Raw genomic sequence first — 25,996 nt, 5'->3', positions numbered from 1 at the left:
AGGCAGGAAGTCATGGTGTCAGGAGCCTCTCCTTGGCATATCATGGTCTACAGTGGCAACTCAGCATCAAGACCCTCCTGCTTGGAGTTCCTCTTCCATTCCAAGTGAGCTCACAAACGGTGTCAGAATCCTTGTAAAAGCAGGCATGGTGGCACTATGGGGGCACCTCACTAGACAGAGGTAAGAGATGGGATTTGGACTTTACACTCAGGCCAACAGGTAAACATACACACAAGGGGTTCATCAGAGAATAAACACTGATGCAAGGCAGCAGGTTCTTTTGTCTGAAGTGTTTTGTGCTTTGTTTTGTGGTTTAAGAGCTATGAAAAAGGTCTTGAAGATGCCTGAGGATTTTACAGGCATGTCTGCCTTGGTCAGGAGAGGTTGGGATTTTGCTTCAAAGGATTTAGGATACAGTAGTTGAGAGGACAAGTTGGATTCAATGCTAATCAACAAGAGAGAGGTGAATCCAGGCCTCAGGCATCAGAAATAATGCCTGATAACCTGATTCATTTCTCATTTTTCCAGAACAGCAAGTTTCTCACAGTTATCTGAATCTCACCATTGGTGGGCTATGGGACCCATTGAGGACAGAACCCAGTACCACAGTGTCTTTGAAGGCAGGGTGCTTCATTTGTGAGGAACCTATCTGGGACTCCAAAAGGTCTCTAAACAGCTTCCCTTGTTCATTTATTATTTATTTATTTACATCTACTCTAGAATAATCACTAAAAGTTGATACTGTTTTAAGCAATGTTTATGACATATTCAAACTCTTCCAGTGACTTTTAGGATAAGTGATAAAGTTTCCCATTTCTTTGAAATGTTGTACTACATATTCACCTGGTAGTTTCCAAACCAGGTATTCTAACACAAAGGTCTTTTAATGACTTTTCTACCTCAAATATACATGTGGCACTAACTGAAAACTTGAATTTCCCTTGACTTTTGTTTTCATTAGTAACATAAATCTTTTCTAAATATAAATTCTGTGAAATGAATTTAGGCAATGGAGCAGATGAGTCGTTCCAAAATAGCTTGCAAACCCAAAGAGTCATTCTGATAGACTAGACTTTCAAAATATTTCCTTGTCTTTCATATTCATTTTACTTAGGGTATAGAGAAACATGTAAGCGTTTTTCATTCAAATTTGGCTCCTGTGAAAACACAACACTCAAGTACTCTCAGGCAAATGCAACTCATCAAAGTATCAGTCAATTTGCTTAGAAGAACTATCTTAATTTGCCTACAGTACATTTGACTGAGAACCTTTGAAGCCGTCTTTACTGTAGAATCTGTGGAATCCTTTCCAAGGTCCTAAAGTTCTTGGACATGTTCAGGTATCCCATGCATTTCCTTGTTCTTCTACAAGAGCAATTTTTTCTAAAAGGTAAATCTATCGCACCATTTCCCTACCTAGTGGTCCCCCTTTGCTTATAGGATAAATTAAAACTACCAGCAGACAAGACTTCCTGGAGAGCTGGCCCCATCTCTCACCATTTCCCTATGACCCCCATGCCACATTCCCGTGGACTCATTTGTAGGCTTGTGAACGTTCCCACAGCTTCACTCTGTATTCAAGCAATTTGGTCTAAGAAAAACATGATTCTCCTCACTACCTCTCCCTTCAGCCTGCCTGGGGAATGTCCATTGTCTTTGCAAGTGTTCAAGCAACACTTCCTCTCTCAGCCCAGGCAGAACTGTCCTTCTTGCCTCTCCATTACATTACCGTTTCACATTCTTCCCTGACCCCACGTGACATCATTAGGTTGCACCCCATCTCCCTGGCTGGCCTGTGTTCCTTGAAAGCAAGCTCTGGCCACCATATTCACTTTTGTATCCCAGTGCTGGCCACCTAGTGAGTCCTCTAGAGGTGTGTATTGAATGATTGATGGATTAGGTTAAAGAAAGAACTGGATTACAAATGATATTCTCTTATAAGAACATCCAAGGATTCCCTGCCAGTGCCAGTGACTGTTATCAAGACTGTTATCATGTGTTTTGTAGACTGTATCCATCCCTTTTAATTGTGTTATTACCACAGGTTTCAGGGAATCACAAGAGTCTGGAGTTGATGGTCAGAAAGTTATCATTTTCTCCAGGGCTTGTTGGGCTTTCTGTGGTTTGACACCCTAGATGTTTGCCCACTAGTAATAAAAAAAAAAAAAAGTGACTAGGAAATGTTGGTGCTGAGTGTTCAAGAGATTTCAGCCCACTCCTCACTTGCCCTTAAGGACTTTGAAATTGCCACGTCCAAGGACAGTAGGACATTTCAGCTGGACCTCCTAGAATGGATTCACTCAGCAGGGGAGTGATTCCTTCAGGAATTGAAGGATTTCTTTCTTTCTTTCTTTCTTTCTTTCTTTCTTTCTTTCTTTCTTTCTTTCTTTCTTTCATTTTATTCATTTATTTATATTATTTTATTTTTAAATTTATATTAATTATTTATTCGAAGGCCCTCCTTCTCGAGTCTGGGTGGTGGAAAACAGCACATGTGTACACATGCATGCGTATGTGTGTGCGTGGATATGTGTGTGTGCATAAGAGTAAGGGAGTTCATCTTATATGTCAAAGAGTGAGGAAAAAAATGACTAGAGTTCATGGCTATTTAATCTTCAAATGGCCCAAGCTGACCTCCTGGTATCTTTCAGTCCCAAGCTCCTGCTGCTTTCCCTGCCTCAGTTCATAGCAACTCCATTCTTCCAATTGCCCAGGTCAGAATCCCTGCGTCTGCTTCTCAGGATTCAGTCCCTCCCCACCACCCCCACTGCTACTCCTTTGGCTCCAGCCTCCTCCATCTTTCACGTAGGTTGGTCCGGTTGCCTCCTAGCTGGAGCTTCTGTAATTGCCCAGCGTCAGTTTATTTTTGACAGAGCTACTAAAGCAACCTCTGAAGACCTAAGTCAGCGCCTATTGCTCCTCTGCCTAAAACTCTCCAATGGTTTAACATCTCATTCAAAGTAAAAGCCCGAATCCTTCCATATGGGCCACAAGCCCCATGCCACCTGGTGCCCTTGGGGCAGAGCTCGTCTCCACCTTCCCGGCTCACTCTGCTCCAGCCTCACCAGCCCCCTGCTCCTTGGGCCTCCAGGCACACTGTCACCCCAAAGCCCCTGAGCACCAAATTTCTTTTCCTGCTTGGATAGATCCCCATTTCCTTCACATCTTTTCTCTAAGTCATCTTCTCAGTGAGGCCTCCCCCTCTTTAAATTTTACTCTCCATCACACACTTCATCCCCTCCTTCCCTCTCCTCATCAGTATTTATTGTCCACCATTCAATTTTCCTCTACTCTATTTACTGCCATATACCCAGTGCTTAGAACCAACAATGTGCCGTAGAAGGAGATGCTCAGTAAATATTTGTTGAACTGATGTTGGGTATCTTAAAACACTGTTTTTGGGAACACAAAAAGTATGAATATTCTTTTGGCTGAGATTGTGCTTAGTAAGAGACTTTGGAAGCTTTTTATGGTCTATGAGTGGGAAAAAAAAGAGAGAAGGGAAAATTTATATTTCTTGGTTACAGGTTGTCATCTAGATGGTGTATTTCTAGTTTTGCTCTCCTAAAAAGTCAGATCCCTTGATGGGTCAGAGGCAAAATGAGAAGGGGATTCAAGGCTACAGTGTCAGCATCAAGAACAAAGTATTCCAACATGCAGATTACAGTGGATTTTTTTTTAGATCTCCTTGAACTGTCTGCTCTATTTTTAAATCTGTATTTTTAAAAAAGTAAAAAAAAAATGTGAGCATTTGTGAATGCAGTCACAAAATGGTATGAACCCAGAATAAAAACACCAAGGCGGGGGGAGGCCCTTGGGTTTCTGCAGAGGAGCAGAGGACAGATTGGGAAGGGGCTGGTAAGCAGACTCCTAGAGCTGAAGTGGTGCTAACACCGAGGGGCACCGGGCTCCCTGCTCTGACCAATGGCCTTGTTGCTTCTCGAGTCATCAGCCAAGGCCGTCTGGGACATCTGAGGCCCAAGCAAGTTTGCTGCTTTGTCTTGGGACAAATCACCAGGCAGCAAGCAACATCTAGAGCCATGGAGCCAAGCCTACTTGACAGGGAGGCTGCATGTGCCCAGGCCTGCTCCAGCTTTCCTGTTTAGGGGGTATTCACCAGCACTATCCCATCCCTCCGCACTGATCAGGCCACTGTTATTTATTGTATGTGAGGACAATACATTTGGACTTTGAGTTTTAGGCCACGTGTTTTCCGAGAGGCTTGCAGCAACCGTGCAGCACTTAGAGGTTTGTGGAATTCCTTGGCTCTACTCTTGGGCACTCTAAATTGATTATGCTTTGCTAAGAGATCTGTTTTCTCTTCTTTATAATTGATCTGCAAATGCCACTTAAAATCTGCTGCAAGAGAAATTTTTATAGTAGACGTTGGCTGTATATTACTATTTTAGTCTAAAGAACTCAAGATTTTTGTCCCCTGCAAAAAAGACTCCAAATAAGTTTTCAGTATTTGATATGTGTGTGTGTGTGTGTGTGTGTGATGAAATTAAAGATGTATGAAAATCCATTGTCAGATTTTGATGAATAAAGAGAGGATTAAAATATTTTATTTATTTTTATTTAAACTTGACTGTTTTTAATGCTAAATGAGCAGTACTGTAATATATGTCAAATTTCTCCCAGGATCTTACTGCTTTGTTTTAAAAACTACCCATTTTTTCCTTTACACAAATACCTCGAATTTACTCATAGGCATTCCACTTTCCCAGAGAAGAATAATAGGTTTCACTATCCTGCAGGGAAAAGTTAGGGTAATTTTTTTTGGGGGGGGAAGAGTGGATTTTCCAAGCTATGAGGTTCCTTCTCAGGTAAATGATGGGCTGCATGTGGTGAAGAGATAAATACTCTTAAATTGCTCCAAAGAGGAGTTAAGACATCACTTGGGAATTAGAAATGAGCAAGAAGATTTTAGTACTAATGTTGAATAAGGTCATCCAAATGTGGAACAGCTTTATTGAAAAGTAGTGAGTTCCCTGTTTCTGGAAGCTTATGGGTTGACAGATTCCAGAGATATTCAAGAGAATATGAGTCAATTCTCAAAATCCATTGTTGAAGTAAGATGAAGTGAGCTGAAGGCTGTTTTTGTTGTTGTTTTTAATTATTGTGTCTTTATCCTCAAATTTTAGCAATTGCCATGTTGAACGCAAATAAGGGTCTTTGGCTTTTTTCTCCATTAGGCTCCACCTGGCTGTCCGGGGGGCTCTCTAGTAATGGGCTCCCCTACCCCAGGGAAATGTTCTCGGTTCTATGCCCCCTTGTCAGGGTTGCTGCTAAAGGACTCCTTGGCCAGTAGAAAGTCAGAGAGAGAAAGGAAGTGGGACAGCATTTTGCCAAGGACTTGATACACATCATTTCCTTTAAAGCACCCCCTACGGTATATAATATCAGCTTCATTTTTACTTCGTGAAGAAACTGCAGGTAGGTGGCGTTGCCTCAATCCCATAAGGCCACATGGCTACTGAGCAGAGATTCGCATCTGGGGTCCCCCCTGCACGGCCTCGTCTCCAGGCCCTTGTTCTGATGCATGATATCTACACTACACACATGCTTGGGGGCCCATGGCTACTAAACTGATTAATCAAGTTGATCAAATGATCAGTTCCTTTGATGAGTTAACTGATTTGTTCAATCAGTTGACATCTTTGATTTAGCTTGCAAAATTGGACAGTTGTTTGGGGGACTTGTAGAAAAATCTAAAGACCTCTCTTCAGCTCAACTGGCAATGAGATGAATTCTTTATGAGCACCACATCAGGGAGTTTGACGTGGCTTTTAAGCAGGAATATACAGAACCTGGCATGTGGCTGTGTGTGTCCAGGGGAGGAAAAATGATAACAGATGGGAGGATAGGTAGAAAGGGGCTGGTCCAGAGGCACAAAGTGGATTCTTAAAGTCTTAAAATCAGGAATTGTTCAAATTGGGAAAAATCTTAGAAAACGTTTTCGTTTTGCCCTGTCCTGTTACTGATGAGTGAGCTGTGCCCCAGAGAGCTGCCCACGGGCACACCCTGATTCCTGACAATGCCAGATGGGCCACCTGTCTGATGACTCCTTATTTAGAATTCTCTGCACATTCAGACAACCTGCTATAACAAATGAGTGTCTCCTAAGAGAGAAAAAATGAGGTCTTGACAGAAGAGGAGAACAAACTGAAATAAGTGCAAAGTCATTTAAGTTAGTGATGTCACTGACCTTTCAAGGGTCTTGGGGTAAGTTTAAGTTTTTATTTATGATTTTAGGTCAGGCTGTCTTCAGTGCTTCAAGGTGAAGAGAAACTCTCTCACGAAGCAGCAAGCATCACCAACACAAATATTATATCTGTCTTGGCAAAAATCTTGCCAAGTAAATATTTGAATGTTTTCATCCTGCTTTTCTCTGACCTTCTGTCCTTGTCACATTCTTAGCTGATAAAGAGCTGATAAAAAGATCATCAGGAGTCACCAACGCTCTTCTTCTCCTCCACATACGCATAGTTATAAGCAGAATATTTTACTTTTCCAAAGCGTAACCTTTAATTTGGTTCTCAAGGGAGGAAAAAAAAAGCCAGCATTTGTTTTACCTTCTGTAGCTTCTCAGCCCCCATCCACCCTACACTGTTCTGTAAAAGTCAGAGACAAGAGAGTGATTCTAAGATTACATACATTTCTCTCCAACTAACTACAAAATCTGGTTCTAGGACTTCCCATCTTCTGCTCTAGTCCCAAGCACTACTCTGGGTTTCAAATGGATGTTAGATCAAGTTCTTAGAAACACACACACACACACACACACACACACACACACACACAGAGCGAGCTTGGAAAAGATCACTTTAAGAGCTTCCACATTCTTATCCTTGGGGATCCCTGGTTAGTAGAACAACTTGCTAGTAACCTTATTTCTTTCCACTGAATGGAAGTCGCTTGTCAATTCCTTACATTCTCACTCGATTACACCTTGGCCCACAGGCGTGGCTACTGCTGTGCTGAGAAGCTGACTCACATTTCCATTAGGCAAATCCAAGTTGACTTGGTGGGTCACCCTCCAGCTGCCTACTTGCTGCCTTGGGTGGGTGAGGTCCCAACTTTGGATCATAGTTTCTAAGCTGTCTTAGAAAATTTGGCTTAGTTGAAAACTATCTGATAAAATGTCTCCTCACACTAATTCTGGCTCCTTTGGATAAATCCTACACCTCACTAGCCATAATGATTGAATTCACACTCTATAAAATCCCAACATGGTTCAAGCCTGATGCTGGAGTATAATCATCTGAACCTTAGATTCTAATCAGAATTCTGGCCAGGAGGGAGCCTGCCAGCTTAGCCAAAGTAGTGGTATTTAGGGGCTCAAGGATCTGAGGATGGGAAACTCCCTTGAATATTCTAAAACATATGCATTCCATTTAGGACCCTTCTCTTGAGAATGGCTGACTTCTATGCCGAAGGAACTCGAAACGAACATACTCCTCTCAGCTGTATAAATATCATTTGGCAGAAGATATGAGCTGGAATGCCAACAGTCAGAACACAGCCTTTCATCTCCATCATAACCTCAGCGAGGCTGTCTGCCTGTGTTTGACCTCCTTTTTGGGCTGTTTGCTTCCTTTTAGCCAATAGAATGCTATGATGCAGCGACATTAAAGATAAGGAGGGAGCTGACAAGAGGACTCTGGAGAGAGCTACCATAGTAGCTCAATGATGCAAAGATTAGCAGGGGGTCCCCTGCCTGCTGTAGGCATTGGAGCATTTCCCATGATTTCTGACCAAAATTAAAAAGCCATATTTGAGATGCTTCCTAACTTAAGTCAAAATTAAGTTCTATTTTTTCAATCCTCCTTGCCTTGACTGGTTCCCATTGGGCCAGATTGCCCTTCATTCCAGAGAAGGACTATGCTGCCCGAATCTCATTTAAGCACAGACGTGATACACATCTATTGCTCTTCAGCACCCAGTACAGAGGTTATCAGAATTTCTTGGTTCTTAATTTCCTTAGTGTCTCTGTAATTTTTTCTTAAGATATGAAAAAACAGGTCCATTTCCTAAGTAGAAAGTTGCAAACCACCTCATAGTCATAGTTTGCTCTGTGTTCAACAAACATCACTGTATTAAAATACCCTGCAGCACCCCTGTGAGTTTGCTGTGGCATCCCGGGCCCCTCCAAGCACAGTTAGGCTCTGTACTGCACACAAGGGAGAGTTTAACATAGTTTCTTCCTGTCTAATGGAGCTAAACAATCTATTAGTGAAAATAATGAAGGTGACGTAAAGCATATTATTCAACAAAACAAGATAGCATGTCGTAATAAGAAAAGTATTTTACTGGTCAGGATGTCTAATTTCAGAAATCAGAATCCACTAACCTACTTTGGGCAGGAAGGGCTTATTAAGGGATATTAGGGTACTTACAGAATTTCTAGAAAGGACAGGGAAGCAAAGTTGGATGGTACCCAGCCAGAATAATGGTCCAACATACTACAAAGCTGTTAAGTGAAAAATCTCACTGTGGTGGCCCTTGTCATCTTCCATGCAGCACTAGGACCCTAGGTTCTCTATCCGGCTGCCTCAGAAAAATAACATAGCTCCTTGTGGGTAGCAGTTAATTCACAAGGGCCACTTCTGCTCTTTAAGTCTTGTGTGAACTCAGAGGTTTACTTGGGAACCTAAGGCATAGGTAGAAACCCTGGTGGAGGAGTTTGGAATTAAGTGTTTTTTTTGTTTTTTTAGTTCGCCAGCTTCTTTAGTACAAAAAGGCAGTCCAGTCCGGAAAAGGGCTGGCATGAGTGCCATGTGATCTAGAATCTGCTGTATTTGCCGTGGGTCCAAATGCATATACAGTGGTTGCTAAGAAAGAGTAAGGGTCAGATTTGGTTGGGAAATAATAGGAATCACTCCATCCGTCATGGGCCTAGCATTTGAATCAGATCTCGGGAGACTGGTGGTATCTCAACAAGCAGAAACGTGGGTGGCCAGTTACAATGGAAAAAATAAGACAATCAAAGATTCAAAGACAGAGAAGAGTATGGTAAGACAGGAAATAGTGATCATCATTTGGAGCACACGCTAGCAAGGAAGGAAAGGGGAGACATAAGATTGGGAAACTGGGTTATGTCGATGTGGTAAAAGTCTCATACTAGATGGGGAAGTCTTGGAGTACATGATTAAGATTTTATGAAGGTTGATGACTAAAGACTAAGTGGGAATAGAATGGAAAAAAATTTGAGTGTCTTCTCTTTTCTGTCAATATTCACTTCTTGGGTGATCGCATCTAACTCCTTTGGCTTTAAAGGTTTCCAAATGTTAGAGACCCCACATTTCCTATATCCAACCCAGGGCCCTCTTCCGAACTCCAAACTTGTACATCCAATTACCTACTCTACATAATATAGACAGAAATAGGCATCTCAGACTCAACACATTCAAAGTGGAACTCTTGATATTCCTTCCACCTTCTAGAACTACTCACAGTCTTCCCACCTTAGTAAGTTATAGGTTCCAAGTTGTAATTCTCAGTCTAACATCACGATGCTATCCTTGACTCCTCTCCGCCTCTCACGCTGCATATTGATTGTCCACAAATCCTGTCAATTCTTCAGAAGGCATCCAGAGCCTGACATCTTCTCATCACCTCCTCCACTGCCAGCCCCTCCTAAGCCTCAATCACCTCTTGCCAAGATTACTGCTGTGGCTCCTAACTAAACTTTTAGTTTCAAACATTCTCTACACAGCACTCAGAGGGGTTTTACAAGTTGAGTCAGATCATGTTAGTCCTCTCCTCAGAATATTCAGTGGCTTCTCAACTCTAGAGTAAAAACCAAAGTCCTATGAAGTCCTTCTTGACCCTACACGATTTTGCCCCAGCTTCTCTGACCTCCTCTTTTACTCCTCTTCCCCTTGCTCACTGTGCTTGCACCTCTGGCATGCTTGCTAGTCCCCAAATATCCCAAGCACACCCCTGCCTCAGATATTTGCAACTGCCATTCCCTCTGCTTTAAACGCTTTTCCACCAGATAGCCCTGTAGCTTTCTCACACACTTTTCTTCAAGAATTGGCTCAAATACAATGTTATCAGAGTGGCCTTACATTGTGCTTTGACTGAAACAAGACTACACCCCGTCTACCTTCCTTATTTGCATTTATCACCATGTATCACATTATATATATACAGATATATATACACATATATATGTATATATTTAAATAAATAGAAAATATATTTAAATAAATAAATATATTTAATATATATGTTAAATTGTTGACTCTTCTTATGAACTAGGACAGTGCCTGACATACAGCAAGTGTTTCATGCATATTTGTTGAATGAATAGAATTAATCAAGGGCAGACTCATAATGAGGAATACTGTAAAACAAAGAAACATCTAGTAAAGTGGTAGATTATCTTTTACTTCCACATCTCCAGGACCCCACCCTATTACTCAATGCATGTTTTGTGCATGACACATCTGCAAAGAAAATCTTGAAAAATATGAATATCATGTGAAACAATGTGTTCACCGGCACTGGATGCAGAAGAGCATGATTTGGAGACCCAACAGGTGGCCAATCACAGTTCCGTACACTTTGCTAAACCCCTGGTGGATTATATGGCTATTCCACATTCATCTTCTAACCATATCCTCACAACGATGCTGAGGGTCAGTTCGACATGCTATTTTCATTTTAAAAATGAGGAAAATGGGATGCCTGGGTGGGGCTCAGCGGTTGAGCATCTGCCTTCGGCTCAGGTCGTGATCTCGGAGACCCGGGATCGAGTCCTGCATCAGGTTCCCCACAGGGAGCCTGCTTCTCCCTCTGCCTGTATCTCTGCCTCTATCTGTCTCTGTGTCTCTCATGAATAAATAAATAAAATCCTAAAAAAAAAAAATAAGAAATGAGGAAAAAAAGGTTGAGCAAGATAATGTTACTTCACTTGGTCACACAGCAAGAAGGAGGCGAGTGGAATTTCAAGTGCATCCGAGAACTCCCAAGTTCTTGGTCTTTTCCCATCACACCAGGCACATGGGCCCCAATTAAAATGCTTTGCAAAGAATGGAGCCTGTTACCTCCACCCTCTGTCTGTTTTTCGTAGTTGAGCAGCTGTACCAAAGTAGCCCGTCACGTTTAGGTTGGGGCAGCTGCTGAGCTCCAGAGAAACTGATCTGGAATTTTTAATGTGTGTTTGGTGTGGAAGCACCTTGTACTTTATTGCCTGATGCGTGAAATGGCTCCGTGTCTGGGTTAACGGTGATTCAGGGCACAACTGCGTTCAGACCGATTGAAAGATGCATTCTTCTGGTGGGAAGAAATATGGCAGAGGGTGACTACAGATGGGGGCTTTAAGGAGGTTCACCAACAGGTGCACCACTGCTGTCCTACGTTGAAATGATCTGCATGCATTTCTTGAGAACAAGCGCTGTTTGGCAGGAGCGGAGGAGATGGGCTTTGGTTAACGCAGTTGTAATCCCGGTTAGTTGAAGGCAGATCTTTCTGATGAGTGTTAAGGACTTCCTGGACAGATTTTCTAGATCATGTGTGGCTCATCAACCTCTGAGAGAGGGAAAAGAGAAGAGTGAGTGTCCTCCAGCCCAGCCCTGCAGACACAGGCCTGGATGCAGCCAGTCTTGCTCTGAGGCCTGGACGTGGAGGTCCAGAGGTGGAACACTAAGGGTCTCCAGCCAAGTTAAGATTTGCCCCAATTTCCAATTGCCTGGCGCAGGAGGAAAACAGAGGGATGGCTTCATTTGGAAAATGGGAGACGGACAGATGACAACTGTACTGGAAAGTGCAATTCAGGAGGTGATTGTTTCCTTCAGTAGACAGTCCAAGCACTAACCATGTGCTCTATACAAAGTAGAAAACGGGGAGCTTTTACCCTAACAAACTGTCACTCAGTGGCATGGAGGGATTTGTGAAGGCGAGTGTCACCGGCAGGGGGGAAATGAGGAGGGCTCTGTGTCTGCTGCTCTCAGGGGCATGAAATGAGGCCTTCCGCCCATTACCTGAAAGAGTGCCCTTTCCTATTCTCCCTCCGTCACTAGAGCTGTCGGTCCCCCATGGGAGGTTCCTGAACCTAGATTATCACCCGAATCTGAAAGTCTCTGTTTGCTTTACATGGAAAGTGTGACCAGAGGGGCAATGTGCTTGTACTGCCCCCCAAAGACCTCTTGGCCCAAACTCCCTGCCCAAATGGCTTCTCCCCCATTTAAAGTGAAGATGCTCATGCCTTGCTTCTGGGGATCCTGATTTAGTGGATTTACATGAGGCCGTAGTGGTTTCGTCTGAAACAGCTAGCTTGATTTTCAGCTGACTCTGGGAGGCCTAAAACCACAAAGTCCTTTTCTTGGGGGGTGGCACGCGCTGTGCCATTTAACAGACTCCAGCTCCCGTTTGCTTTCTTGATATTTTCCTAGAGCAGTGCACTTTCTGCTGGTTTCTCCACCCCACCCCACCCCCACCACCACCCCCACCCCACTCTAGGTATGAGAACTTGGCCGGGAGCGGCCTTCATTGACTCCAGCCTCTAACATCCACAGCCTCAGTGTATCAGGCCTCTGGTCTCTCCGAAGGACACTGCCTCGTTTCTTTCTCCTCCTAAAGAAAAAGGAAGCATTACCTGCATTTTCACTTGTTTTTCCTCTTTCAGTCTGGTATTTCTGTTCCCATCAAAGAATAAAATGGTCCTGTCGTCCACAGAAAAGAAAAAAAAAGTAACAAATCCAAAGAAAGGGTATATTGACGTGTCTCCTGAGGAAAAAGCAGGTCACGAACGCGGGGAAACTTGGAGTGGGATTTCAGCCTGACTCAGAAACAACTCTCTTTACTCAGCGAAGAGCACAATAGTCCAACCTTTTCATGGAAGGATTTAGTATTCCCTTCAAAGCTACATATCAAGCCCTGCACACAATGGAAATATTCTCTCTCACTGGGGCAGTAAAGAAGAGAGAACTTGCAGCCACCCAGGCTTTCTGAAACGTCTGCTTCGCATTGCAGCCTCGGAGACAGCCTCTGGGTCTTGCCAACTTAAAACCCTGAGGAAGAGGGTAAGGGGCCATCATGCCATTTTCCATGAAAAGTGGTTGTCGAAGGCTGTTTCCCCATTTTCTGCCCCTTCTTCCCTATTTCACAGTCGTGCTTGCATTCCAATAAAATGAGGCTTCCTGCAACAGGCCAGCAACACTCTTCCTTCCCCACTGCCAGTTGCTCTTCAAGTGGGTGGTGGGATAACTGAGAACACTTGCTCCTGGGGCAGAGTCCCTTCAAAACCCATTAGGACAAGGTTCTCTGCCCTTTGGTTTTGTGGGGACTTTCTTCGTCTCTGTAATTCACTTCAACTTCTTTTGGGAGATGGTCTGTGGTCGGTTGAAAGTCACAATCTCTCCATCTACACAGCCAGAGTGGACATTTTTCCATTCAGCACAGAGTTTTGTTTGCGTGACCTCATCCTTGTGCTAGGAAGTCCATAGCGAAGTGTAGTGACTGATATGTATTTGTATATATTTTGTTGTTATTGTTCTTTGCCACAAGTAGTTATATCCTGTGATAGGTAGACTCCTAAAATGGCTCCCAATGAGCCCAGTCCTCTAACCCTCCCGCCCTCCTCTGTGAGCGGGACCTAATGGCTTGCTTCCAATGACTAGGATATGGCCAAAGTGATGGGATGTCACTTCCACAATCACCTTATAAAGGACTGACTTCCATCTTGGTGGAGAGCTCTCTTGTGGGCCCATTCTGTTACCGCACTGTGCGATGCTCTTGGGAGAGGCCTATGGGGTAAAGAACAGAGGGAGGCTTCTGGCAAGTAGCTCAAGAGGAGCGGAGTTCTCCCAACAACGACCTGCAAAGAACTGAATCCTGCCATTCACCACAGGCGGGACCTAGGATGCAAATCCTGCCTAGTTGAGATTTGAAATGACTCGTAGCCTTGTGAGAGATCCGGGGAGAGCCAGACAACCCACTTGGGCCGTGCCTGCGTTCTTGACCCATAGAAACTGTGGGATGATAAATGCCTCCTAAGCTGTTTTGAGATAAGTGGTTACAGAGCATTAAATAACTAACCTACATTGTTTGTGTCAATACCTTATAACATACACATCCAGAAAAGCACAGAAGTCATAGGGCCCAATTTGCTGAATTTTGGTAAAGGGAGCACACACATACAATAGAACACAGCCAGCAACCCAGAAGTCTTTCTGCTCACAATGGAAATATTCAATTCGAAGTCAACCCTTCGAATCTTTAATCCCTTTTCTAAGGCAATCATTATTTCTATTTCTTTTCTTTTTCTTTTTTTTTTTCTATTTCTAAAATATAAAAAATTACAGGTTGATTTGCCTGTTTGGGGGCTTTATGTATTTGAAATCAAGCATTATATACTCTTTTGTACCAGTCTTATTGTCTTTAAACATTATTTTTTTTAATAGTCTTTTTGTTTCAAGTACCAGCATTTCATTTATATTTATTGCCATATACACACATTAAAAAAATCCATTCTATCATTGATGGACAGTGGTTTTTTATTATTTTTTTTTACTATTTATTAGAAGAAATGTGGCTATATGCATTCTCATATATGTCTTTTGATGGATATATTTTGCTTTTCTGAGTGGGATTCATGAATCAGTGGATGTTTATTCTGCGTTGGTAGATGTGCCGGTTATAATTCTACTAGCAGTGTATGAAACTCTAGCTTCTCCTCATCCCCATCTGTGTATGATATTGTCAGGTTTATTTTCCATCAGAGCCAATCTGGAGGATATACAGTAGAATCTCACTGCAGTTTAGTTTGCATTCTTCTAAAAATTAATGACGGTAAGTACTTTTTCATGTTTATTGATATTTGAATATTTTCATCCATGAAATATCAAGATATGCTTTTATTCTCATTAATAAAATGTTTATACTTCTTAGGTTATATTAAGATACATTCTTTATTTAAAAGCATGAATATTTAATTTCATAGCACCATTTGTTGAAAGATCATTATTCCTGTTTCACAGCAGTGGTGTTACAGGAGTTTCCTAAGGCTGCCCTGCCAAAGTACTGGAACTGTGGGGCTCATAACAACAGAATTTATTTCTCATAGGTCTGGAGACTGGAGGTCCAGAATCAAATTGTCAACAAGGCATGTTGGCTCTGAAACCTGTAGAGAATCCCCCCTTCCTCTTTCTAGCTTCTGGTGGTTTGCTGGCAATATGCTTGACATCTCTTAGCTGACAACTGTAGCCCTTCACTCTCTGCTTGCTTCATCCCAAGGTTTTCCCCCATGGGACCCTGTGTCTGGGCTCAGATATCCTTCTTCTTACAAGGACACCAGTAATGCAGGATGAAGGGTACACCTTACTCCTATAAGAACTTCTTCTAACTAATTACATCTGCAATCTTTTTTTTTTTTTTCCAAAATCAGGTCATACTCTGAGGTGCCAGAAGTTAGGACTTCAATATATATTTTGGGGTGGGGGACACAATTCAACCAGTAACAGGTATTTTTGTCATAAATAAAATAATTGTATACGTGTAGGTCTGTTTTTTATTTCTATTCTATTCCTGGACTTCCTTTCTTTTTTTCCCATTGCACTGTTCGCCTCTTCTTATGTCTATTATTAGAAGTGATTTTCAAGGGCACCTGGGTGGTTCAGTCAGTTAAGCATCAGACTCTTGATTTAAGTTCAGGTCATGACCTCCAGGTCATGGGGTCAAGCACCATGTCAGGCTTCCAGCTCAGTGAGGAATCTGCTTGAGGTTCTCCCTCTCCCTCTGCCCCTACTACCCCCACCATCAACCCCACGCCTCTGCTCTAGTGCTTGCTTTCTCTAAAAAAAAAAAAAAAAGAAATAAAAAACCTTAAAAAAAATAAGCTGATCTTCATTGTGTCTCAAATTTCATGTGGGATCATTTTCTTTGTAGGTGAAGAATTCCAATGAGTATATTTTTGGTGTGGGTGTGCTGGTAACAAATTGTTTTTGTTTATCAGAAAACAACTTTACATCCCCTTCAATTTGATCAATTATTTTTTTCCAAATATAGAATTCCAGGTTGACACTTCATTTTAAAGATACAATTACATTCTCTTGGCTTCTATAATTTTTGTTGGAAAGTCAAGTAGAAGTGTTATTGTTGCTCCTTGATAGGTTACATGTCTCTTTTCTCTAGCTCTTACCAAAGTTTCTCTCTGTTTTTAATATTCCACAGTTTTACTCTGCTGCCCAGGACTTTCTTAGAATTTACCTTTCTTGGAACTGCTGGCGCTTCTTGAAGTGGTTTGATAGCTTTCACTAGTTTTGAAAAGTGATAGATATTTAAATATGCAATAAGTGATGGATATTTAAATATGCAATATTTGATGAATATTTGATGAATGTTCAAATATTGTATCTGCCTTCTCTTCTTTCCTCTCAAATTGGGGAGTCCACAGACAGGTACATTAGACCTTTTCTCTGTCTTATCTGCTCTAACGCTCTTTTCGGTATATTCCATCCTTTTTTATTAAGGTCCAATCCAAACGTGTTCTAATGACTTATATTCCAGCTCAAATAGTTTCTCTTCTGCTGTGTGTATCTAATCTTCTGTTAAACCCATTTGGTGAGTTCTTAGTTTTTGCAATCTTATTGGTCAGTTGTAGAATTTCAATCTGGATTTTTCTTTTTTTTTTTTTTTATACCATGTGTCAGGCCCCATGTTATGTGTTTTATATTCATTATCTCATTTGAATCCTCACAAATCTCTATAAAGAAAGTATTACCAGTATCTATATTTTCAGAGTAGGAAAAGAAACTCGGAGAGAGATGAAAAGGCCCAAGTCACATAGCAAAGAGTTGATGATACTGGAATTTAAACTCAGGAAGTCTGACTCACTGAGCTTTTATAGCTATTCAGTCAATTGTTCCTAGGAAGTGCATGATTATGATAATAACGGTAGCTAACATCTCTACAGGGCTTACTATATGCTTGGCATTGTTCTAAGCATTTGATATATATTAACTGACCAACTCCTCACAATGACCTTGAGGTAAGTACTCTTATTATTGCCATTATACAGATGGGAAAACTGAGGCTCAAGAAAGATGAAGCTTGCCTTGGGTTTCACAGCTGTGAAGTACAAGACAGCAATCCATTGAAGAAGTCTGTCCCAAAAGTCCACGCCCTTAACTATTATACCAAACTGCCTTCGAGCAAACTCAGAGCCGAAGGAACTGGGAATTGAGACACAGTACAGGCCTGGGAGAGAATGACATCCCGAATCGGATCACTGAAAAGCAAATAGGGTGCTGAGAAACAGAGCGAGAGGTGCTTCACAAGGGTAGCAAATTATGAGTTTGATACAGGACAAGAAAGAACAGAGAAAGGAACTATGGAGGGCAGGATACATTAAATAAATTATGAGGAAGAGCACGCCGCATACAGCTTGGGAGGGAGCATGCCTTGGAATGTGGTTTGCACAGTCCTCGTGTGGGGAACACAGCTGTCAGTGGCATGGTAGGGAGACCCGGAGGCTGTTTAATGCTGAGTCCTGGCAAGTCTTTAAGGTCAGGAGGTTCTGACCACTCTGGTGGTGGTGAAGGTTTGCTTGATAATTGCTAGGTTGGAAAGATAAGTATCAGGAAGGCAAAGATGTGGTCAGGATGGTCCACAGGGGTCCCAGGAAAGCAGTGGGAATCTGCAAACTGGAACTGAGTGAGCGGGGGCAAATTGTGTTAACGCTGGGCTGTAATTACCAAGCCACTTCCCAGACTTTCTCAAAACACAGAGATATATTTTTAATAAGTGTTTTGGGGGGTTTACAAAAGGCATTTTGTTTGTAATAAGCGACATTAGACAAAATTTTTCTGTCAGCAAATAGGACTGCCATTTCTATTCTTGTGTTGCTGCATGTAAAGAAATTGCTACTTTTATGTAGCCCTGCTTGAGATTCCTGTAAACACTGGGGATAAAGAACTTGTTTTTCAGTTTTCTAGAGACAAACCACATTGAAGAACCCAGGCACCAGAGCGGCATCTGGGCCCGCCTCCCACCCTGGAAATGAAGAACTGAAAGTGACTCTAATAAAAGGATTAATAAAGGTTGTGTATCTGCCAATTAGCCCTTCTCAAAAAGGCAGAGAAGAGAGTATTCTCCTTCTCTTTGGTAGAAGCACTCCAACATTAAGCATCCTTTATAGTTAGAAATGCCCAAATCTGAATCTTTCTGTTAAGATTGAAGCCTTTCCCTCTGTTCTCTCGGGAAACAAAGAACATAAAACCAGATTGCACGTCCAAATCAGGTTCCTCCTTTAGTCTCATTCATATTCTCCTTCTGCACAGTGCACGGCATGGGGGTTTGCAACCATATACAAGTATTTATTTGTTACCTACCACTCTCTCTTCTCAGTTATGGTCTAGTGTCCCAAGGGTAAGAAGCATCTCCGTTTTCTTCACCATTACATACACCATCACATACATACATTCACAGCTCTGGGTTTGCTCCATAGTAGACTGTCAACAGATATTTGCTCAATAAATAAATGGGACGAGGGAAGGTTCTTTTATTTTGGATCTCTGCTAGTTCTTTGTTTTATGCCAGTGCAGACAGTGGGCATCTTATTATATGCCACTGCCGTGTTAGATGCAGTAAGTCATCCTACTCTTGCATTGGTGCCCTTCATTGCATCCCCAAGGATTGCTCAAAGTAGTATCTGATGTCCCTCAGCCCAAAACTGGGCTAGTGAGGTCCCTAACTAACTTCTAGTGTTTTTCTTATGAGTCAATCTCACACAGTTGTAACAGTTTAAACTTTAAGAACACCACGTTCAAGGCTAGAATGAATTAAGGGATATCGGTTAGAGTTGGGAGACATGATTATGAACTCATGGTTAGCTTAAGATAGATACCAGTGGATCTATATGGAAATAAGTATAGATGTGTGTGTATAACATGGTTACTATACGTATATGTATGTCTCATATCTGTCTACTATGAGGGGCTAGAAGCAGTATTATTCCAATATCAATGAGCAAAATCCTCATCCAGATCTGGGTTTCTAATACTATTCTGCAGTAAAATGAATCAGTGACCTTTGGATAAATGACTGGTCCTAGCGCTTGGTTACAGAATATATAAGGTAACCTGGATCACCTTTTAGTGCCAGAAACTAAGGAAGTGCTCAAGCAAAATGACACGAATAGGTCAAAAAGACATGAGACTCTACTGAAAGAGCATTCAAAGCCAAAGACAGTAGGATTTATGAATCAAAAAAAAGTAGCATTGTATTATAAAGTAAAATATAAAATAAAAATTCACCAACCATAGTCTTAATATGTGACTGAATAAATAAATGCAGAGGGAAGAAGGAAATCTATACAGAAGAGTTCCAAATAATTTCAATAGACATCTGCCCTCAAGGAGATGGAGCATAATACCCCACTCTTTAAATGTGGATTATGGTTAGTGACTTGCTTCTTAAGAGAGAACAGTAAAAAGGAACCTGGCAAGCACTACCTTCGCTGGGGTATGAAGATGAACATTATCAGTGATAAGTCATGTGGCTAGCACATGTCCTTAATATGATGTGTTAAGAATGGCATCTTACCTCTCTGGTCTCTCTCCCTGAAACCTATAATCCCAGTCTAGTGACGAGAAAAGCACCAGACGGATTGCAGCTGAGGGATATTCCACAAAATACATGACCCACACTCTTTAAAATGTCAAAGTCATCACAAACAAGGCAAGTGATAAATTGTCAAGTCCAGAGGAACATAAAGAAATAGAATGATTAGATGTAATGTGGTTTCTTGAATGGCATCTTGGAGCCGAAAAAGGACATTTGGGGAAAAACTAATGAAATATGAATCAAGTATAGAGTTTAGTTACTAATAATGTGCCAGTATTGGTATATTAGTTGTGACAAATGCATCAGTAATGTAAGATATTAATCATAGAAGAAACTGAGTATGGGTATACAGAAATTCTCTGTACTATCTTTGCAACTTTTGGGTAAATTTAAAATTGTTCTAAAACTCAGTTTTTTTGAATATTATAAACAAACAGTACATTTACCACAACTTACCCCACTTGAAACTATTAGAGAGGTCAGGGTAAATTCAGGTCTGTTTTCTCTATTTCAATATGTATAATTCACATGAAATGAATGAGGCAAAACAAAACAGACACAGAAATGTGGCCTCAACCCCCCAAACATCCTGATCCTTATATTGATTCTTAAACAAATTCAAATCACACAGGAACTGTGTAAGGCTTTTCTATCCTTATTTTCTGGTTGAGATTCCTCATAAAAATGACATGGCTGAACTAGGAATAACACCAAAACTGACATTTTTTCATTTATTCTAAAGGCCTCAACTCAGCACCTGGTTTATTGAAAAACCTAGAAGAGGTCAAGGTACTGATGTGAGTTCAAGCAACATAGTCATAAATAAAACAAAATACTTTCCTGCCCTCATGGAACTTCCATTCCAGTGGGGAGACTGGAAGGAAACAAAACAAAAAACAAAACAAAAGAAACAGACAACAAGCTACCACCAATTTATCAGGTAGTAATACCTGCCATAAAAATAAATTAGGAAGACTACTTATTTCCACCCTGATATATAAGGAGCTTGGAACAACTCTTATTCCATCAGAGAAATGAGTTCATAGGGGAAAGTACTTCCCCCAACATTGGAAAGCCAGACAGGCTGATAGAGATAACAAAACTTACTGCAGCAGAAACCCACTTTTGCAGAAACCCTTGGGACCTGCGGGGGGGGGGGGGGGGGGGGGGGGGGGGGGGAAACCTGAACTGTAATTGCTGAATTGCTGGAGGCTTACTGTGGACAAGTCTATGAGTTAAAAATGCCCCAGGATGTGGAAGAGGGGCACACTTTTGTGAGTTTTATCTCCTGGAACTCTACTAGGTTCTCATCACGAAGATCAGAGAAAAATCCCCTTGTGCTTCCTGTAAGAGAAGGAGGAAAAGAACCATTTTGAAATATACCAGAGTATTCTGTTCTTAAGAAGGCCTGGCCTCAAGATAAACTATTTTACTATTTTACCAGAGCTTAACCTGCTGGATTTGGGAAATACCCTAAACTCAGCCTCCTCCAGCCATCCTGTCCCATCTAAGATTGTGTGAAGTTCACCACCAAAGGGCACAACCTCACTAAAAGGCTGAGATTTAATCATAGGAACATAGAATGCTTCCCTTCCTCCCACACTTTACCACCACAACACTAAAGGCCTATTTATTGGAGTTTCTTTCACATAATATATCATGTCTGGCTTTCAAAGAAAATTACAAGGGCATTTTAAAAGGCAAAAAACACAGTTTGAAGACATAGAGCAAGATCAGAACCAGACTGAGATATAGCAAAGATATTAGAATTATCAGACCATGATATTAAAAAACAACTATGATTAATGTGCTAGCGGTTTTAATGTATAAAGTAGACAACATGCAAGAACAGATGAATAATTCAAACAGAGATGGAAATTCCAAGAAGAATAAAAAATGCTAGAAACCAAAACCACTGTAACAGAAATGAAGTATGCCTTTGATGGACCCATTAGTGGACTGGACACAGATAAGAAAATGATCTCTGAGCTTGAAGACATGACACTAGAAACTCCTAAATCTGAAAAGCAAAAAATAAAATAAAAAGACTGGGAAAGAAACAGTATAAAATATCCACGAACTGTGGGACAACTGCACAAGTATAGGGTATGTAGAATGGGAATATCAGAAGGAGAATAAAAAGGGAAAGGAACAGAAGAGATATTTGAAGCAATAATGACTGAGAATTTCCCCCAAATTAATGTCAAAAAGCACACCACAGATCCAGGAAGCCACAGAACACCAGGCAAGACAAATGTAAACAAAAAAACAAAAAAATTGCCCCTGGGCATAGCACCTTCAAGTTAGAGAAAAATCGAAATAAAGGGAAAAAAATCCTAAAAGAAGTCAAAGGAAAAAAAAAAAGCAAAACCCATACCTATAGAGGAACAAAGATAAGAATTACATCCAACTTTGCCTCAGAAACTATGTAAACAAGAAGAGAGTGGGGTGACATATTTCAAGTGCTCAAAGAAAAAGACTCCCAAGCTAGAATTCTACATCTTGCAAAATTATACTTTAAGAATGAAAGAAAATTAAAGACTTTCTCAAACAAAGAAACAAACATGAATTTGTTGCCCATAGACCAGCCCTAATATAAGGCAGAAACTTTATATATAAAGAAAAGAAGAACATTAGAGAAGGAGTAAGACAATAAAAGGTAAATAAAAACTTTACTCTTACTCTTAATTGATCTAACGGTAACAGTTTAGTTAGAATAATAGCAACCATGTATTTGTTTCTCTCTCTCTCTCTCTCTCTCTCTATATATATATATATATATATATATATATATATATATATATATGATGAATAACAGCAATGGATGTGAGGAAGGAATTAGGAATTTTATTATTATAAGGTGATTATAACCTGTGAAGCAGGATAATGTTATTTGAAGTAGATCTGGGCTGGTTGTAAACATTTATTGCAAACTCTAAGGCAACCACTAAAACAAGTTAAAAAAAAAGTATAATTGAGGTGAAAGATTCAAAATATCTAACCCAAGAATGTGTTTCATAAATCTTTCCACACTAGAATTGTTTTCAAAAAAGTGAAAGACTCAAAATATCCAACATAATATTGAAGGAAAAGAAGAAAGTCAGAGGACAGATACTACTCAACTTTAAGACTGACTATAAACCTATAGTAATCATGGTGGAATGGGTATTGGAAAAGAATAGACACGTGAAAATATAGAGGGACACAAGGGAAAATATAGAGAGCCTGCAAATAGACACATATATAGTTGCCTGATCACTGGCAAAAGGGCAAAAGCAATACAATGAAGAAAAGATAGACTTTTCAACAAAAGAAAACAACTGGATATCTACAAGAAGAAAGAAAGAATAAAGAGGAAAGAAAGAAAGAAAGAAAGAAAGAAAAAGAATCTAAACATAAGCCTTAAACTTTTCACAAAAATTAACTCAAAGTGGATCATAGACCTAAATGAAAGTACAAGATGCTAAAACTCCTAGAAGATAGGAGAAAATCTAGTTGACCTTGGCATAGTGATGACTTTTTAGATACAACTCTAAAGTCATGGTCTATGAATGAAATACATGATAAGCTGGACTTCATCAAAATTAAAAACTTCTGCACCATGGAATACACTGTCAAGAGAATGAGGATTAGCCTCAGACTGTCCTCCTTCAACCTCCCAATGGCAGCTTGCCTTGAGTTCTCACCCAAAAATACTGTCCTGGCAACATGGCAGCCTTCCATTATTTCTGAAAATGGCACCGCTGGGATTCTTACTCTACAACTTTACAATGTTAAAACTGGTACATGTTTGAAGTCTTTCATCCAAAATTCAAAATTGGGGCACCTGGATGGCTCAGTGGTTGAGCATCTGTCTCTGGTTCAGGTCGTGATCCTGGAGTCCTGGGATTGAGTCCTGTGTCAGGCTCCACACAAGGAGCCTGCCTCCCTCTACCTATGTCTCTGTCTGTGTCTCTCTGTGTCTCTCATGAATAAATAAATTGGGTCTTTAAGAAAAAAAAAAAGAAAAATTTAAACAAAACAGAACAAAAAAAAAAACCCACAAAATGCAAAATTGGCATCCATCCTGGTCAGGAGATGAAAAAATTTGTGTTGGAAATGTTAACAAAGAAGTTCACTTTTTTGAAAACAATTCTAGGGTGGAAAGATTTATGAAATACATTTACTATTTTGTATACAAAAATACATAAAAGGGGGGAATAAGTTAATAAATTAGGACTTGGACATAGAGAATGGTGGATGGTGCCATTTAAATGGAGGTGTCGGAGAAGGCCCCCGGGATGAGATGCCATTTGAGTAGACATGTCAAAGAAGTGAGGGAGTGAGATTCTGGACAGAGAGAAAAGTCAAGGCAAAGCCCTAACGTGGCAGCAGGGAAGTGTAAGGAATGGAAGGGAAGCCGGGGAGCTTGGGGAGCTTGGGGGAGAGGTTAGGAGATAAGGTCAGAGAGTAACAGGAGGTGAAGGAGTCCTGTGGGGCCCGTACTCCTTTCAGAGAGTTGTATCAGGGAAGCAGCTGCCCAGTCAGAGGCCACCCTTCAGCATCTCCATTGCACCTCGGTACAGCCACATGGCCAGTCTTCCCAGTACAATGTGAGTAGAATTGATGGCAAGGCATTTAAGGAATAAATATGCCTTCTGTGTGCTCTCTTGCTATTTCCTTGGCTGGATGCAGAAGACACTGAGGCCCTAGTAAACGGCGACCACCAGCAGTAGTGATCCTGGTTCCTTGAATCACCACATGGAAGAAAGCTCCCCAACAATCCAGGAACACATGCGTTAGTTACATGAGCCAGACATACTCAGTGGTATTAAGCTGCTGATGTTTTGGGTTTCTTTTTATTTCTCCTTTCTCCTTCTTCTTCCTCCTTTTAGAATTAATCTAAGTAATACAGAGATAGAATTAACCTAACAAATACAAAGACATAAATATTGAAATACCTATTAAACACAAAGGTGGAAGTATCAAGTTGGCACTTACATGCACAGCAGGTGATCAATGAACAGTCACTGGTCCATGAAACTGCATTGGATTTTGCCCCAAATTTCACAATCAGGAGACAGAACCACATCTTCTGACTGTAACATAGATGCTCCCATTTCTTTTCTTGGTGGGCTTATAACCAAAATGTTATTTCAGGGAAATGTGGGAGATGTAGAATAATTGGGCTCTAGAATATCCATATGACATCTTTCATTAGAGCCTGTAAAATGAGAGAGAGGGGGGTACAGAGTCAAAATATTAGATACAGAGAATCCTGACTTGCCATTTGGTATCTCATTAAGTGTTTCTGGTGTCATGTTGTGGGGGCTCTGGCTGGATCCTGTTCCTCTTACATGTTTATCCATGATAAATACCAGCATGAGGTGCAGAAGATAGCCTAATTTTTTCTACAGATGACTGGGAGGTGAAAAGTTTTGTAATTCCCTGGATGACAGGATTAGAATATAACAACATTATTTTACAGATTTTTAGCAGGAATCTGAATCTAACAAGATCATAACACATAGAATATGGTAATCTGTTTTGAGTACCACATCTTAAATGGAGTATGGACAAACGAAACAGTGATAAGTATGAAAACGTATCTAATAATTTTTAAACGTTAATGCTCTCTAAGTATCATGCTAAGCATTTTACTACATTCTCTCATTTAATCTTCATAGTCACTTATGATCTAGGCATTATAATTATCCTCTAGTCTAGTACCTTTACACAAAGCCACACAACTCATAAAAGTTGGAGCCGGGATTTAGATCCAGGCAGATTGACCTCAGGGCTCACTGTCTTATCCACGTCCCTATGGAACTTAGAAGGCTGTTGTCTCAAACCATAAGAGACTCTTAATCAGAGGAAACAAACAGAGGGGTGCTGGAGGGGAGAGGGGTGGGAGGATGGGGTAACTGGGTGATGGGCATTAAGGAGGGCACGTGATGGAAGGAGCACTGAGTGTTATATAAGACTGATGAAAAAAAGAAAGAAAAAAAAAGACTGATGAGCCATTGAAAAAATTATGTTTTATAAAATCATAATATTTTCAAAAAAAAAAAAAAAGAAGAAGAGTAGGCTGTTCTCTGAAGATGAAATAAAGGAAGGAGAGTAACAAGACAAGTTGACTTCAGGGTTATGATAGCTGTTCCCTAATACTGGAAGATCGATCTCTCACATGGAAGAAAAATTAAACTTGAGCCCAAAGAAGAATACGCAAAAGCCACAAGGAAGCAAGTTTCACCCAAATTAAAAGGATGGAGGCGGGATCCCTGGGTGGCGCAGCGGTTTGGCGCCTGCCTTTGGCCCAGGGCGCGATCCTGGAGACCCGGGATCGAATCCCACGTCGGGCTCCCGGTGCATGGAGCCTGCTTCTCCCTCTGCCTGTGTCTCTGCCTCTCTCTCTCTCTCTGTGACTATCATAAATAAATAAAAA

General features: G+C 41.0%; 1 long non-coding RNA gene across 3 annotated transcripts in view; it reads right to left on the bottom strand.

The window, feature by feature from the left end:
- The window catches only part of LOC121485156, a 151,625-nt gene that overhangs the window by 11,280 nt on the left and 114,349 nt on the right, over positions 1–25,996 (bottom strand). For 2 of the 3 annotated variants that reach the window (XR_005986219.1, XR_005986218.1), the window contains exon 7: positions 24,553–24,775. This is a non-coding gene — a long non-coding RNA (uncharacterized LOC121485156). Of the gene's footprint in view, positions 1–12,484; positions 12,583–24,552; positions 24,776–25,996 lie in introns of those variants that run through there. The other variant, XR_005986216.1, reaches the window with a different exon arrangement.

Source organism: Vulpes lagopus, chromosome 2, assembly GCF_018345385.1.
Source record: "Vulpes lagopus strain Blue_001 chromosome 2, ASM1834538v1, whole genome shotgun sequence".
Classification (NCBI taxonomy): Eukaryota; Metazoa; Chordata; class Mammalia; order Carnivora; family Canidae; genus Vulpes; species Vulpes lagopus.
Note: the sequence above shows the minus strand (reverse complement) of the source record. Positions and strands in the feature narration are given on the sequence as shown.